Source organism: Uloborus diversus, unplaced genomic scaffold, assembly GCF_026930045.1.
Source record: "Uloborus diversus isolate 005 unplaced genomic scaffold, Udiv.v.3.1 scaffold_991, whole genome shotgun sequence".
Classification (NCBI taxonomy): Eukaryota; Metazoa; Arthropoda; class Arachnida; order Araneae; family Uloboridae; genus Uloborus; species Uloborus diversus.
The window spans coordinates 69,637-71,774 of record NW_026559222.1 but is presented as its reverse complement, the minus strand read 5'-3'; positions in this window follow the sequence as shown (position 1 = coordinate 71,774).

The following is a 2,138-nucleotide window of genomic DNA, read 5'->3' as shown; positions in this document are numbered from 1 at the left end:
CATTTCTTGACTAAAATTAATAATCGCTAAATATTTAAGAAATGCTTGAAACGACGAGGGAGGGTTAGGGGGAGTCACCCTCTGATTTTGGAGTAACTCACACTTCGGCCTCATTTTTACTTCCTTTTACAAAAAAAGGAAGTATGTGCGAAAGAAATTTCACTCAAAAATCCGCCTTAATTTCCATTTTGCTCACCCCTAAATGAATGTTGACTGTTTTTTTGAACCCGACCACCCGCGGATAAGTGCCTAAGAACGTATAGACCCTGAAATATCCATTTTGACAATACCCTAGTTAATTACAACGAATTTTCTCGTGACGTCCATATGTATGTATATCGTATAACTCAAGAACGGTATGTCCTAGAAAGTTGAAATGTGGTACGTAGACTCCTGGTGGGGTCTAGTTGCGCACCTCCTCTTTTGGTTGCAATCGGGTGTTTTTAGAGGGGTCTTTTGCCTCTTTTTGGGGGGAGGGGAATCATTGTTAATTTCGATGCAAACTCAAGTGGTGGTATAATTTGGCGGACACTTGACGATAATTTGCCAGTCTTTTGGTCGCCAAGTTTTGTTACCAACTTGGCGACAAATTTGGCGATTAAAAAAATATATTTATTATTTTTTTTAATCTGGTTTCAATTTGGCCACTGTTGGTGATATTTAAAGAGTTTTAACTATTGAATCACATTAAAATTGCCAATAATGGAAAAATAACATTAAGTTGGGGGGAAAAGAATTCATGTGATGCACACTTTAGCTCGTTTTAGTACAGAACCGCTACCACCAACGCCTCGGAAGAGTTTCTGAATCTACTTCAGCACTTCCGAAGAAAAAATTCAAGTCCCTTTGATTTCCGAATTATGTCACTATTCAAAACGTCTTTAATCAATTTCTTACATTAATGCTCTAATGTCTTCCTAAACAATAGATAAAATTTGAAAAAAAATCTCTAGTTTTATGAATGGTATTTGTTTTAAAAAACTCAGAAGTACAACTAGAGTTTAATTTCAGAAATTGAGGGAGTGGGAGGAGGGGCACGCAAGTGTTCTCGGAAATTAAAAAAATAGTCATAAAAAATAGAGTTCAAAATAATCATGAACATTGAGCAGAAAAACCCTTTCAAAACTTGTACCCGAGTTTGTTTTGACGTGCAGTGGCGGATTTAAAATATAGCAAATGTTGCAATTGCGCGAGAGGCCTCATAACCACAGGGACACCGTAGGAGTTACAACAATTCTTCTGATAAATGTTTTACAACTTCTATGATAGAGAAATAGGGCTCCAAAATGTATTTCGACGGGCCTCAAACTTGTAACTCCACCGAAGCGATACAGAAAAGATTGCATTACTGTGATTCATATTACAAATATCGAAAAATTACAAATTATCTTCGGTTCAACTGGAATCTAATAAAATGACACAAAAATCGGTTTCGCCATCTCATATTTGTTTCCATAGTCTCTAAATCGGCAATATATCACCAAATGATCGTCAGTCTGAGACGCTATATTAGTTTTGCATTGAAATAAGTAATTAATAGCCACAAAAAAATGAGTAAACAGGCTTTTCAGAACACGCGATCGAAAACAAAAAGGGAAGTGCACAACTGGAACGTACGCACACCCCACATGCGAAAATTTATCCTTCTACAGCTTACCATTTTTGAGTTATAATTTATGAGAGATACATACGTACATCCAGCTGCAAGAAACAAAGCAATAATTAACTTGTTTGGTACCTAAGAATGCAATATTAAAAACTCTTTCATGGGTGACAGATAGGGGTGTCATACTGAAATTTAAGTAAACAATTTTGTATGAAAACAGTAACTCCCTTTACTTTGTATTAAAAAGTAAAACAGCAAAGGTCATTTTTTTTTTCAAAAACATCGGCCAATTCCATCGGCTTTTCGATGTTTTTTAAAGCCGATGGGCCGATGTTTCCTGCAATTTAGCATCGGCCGCCGATGCAGATGCCGATGGCTAAATTGTTGAACCATCGGCGCCGATGCATCGGTCGAGTCCTACTATTAATAATTAATTCTATTTTCAATGGTAAATATTTATATTACAAATCTTAAACTAAGTTGAAAGTTAGGATTTCAGAATAAAAATAGAGCTTTTTTTATTTACAGGAAA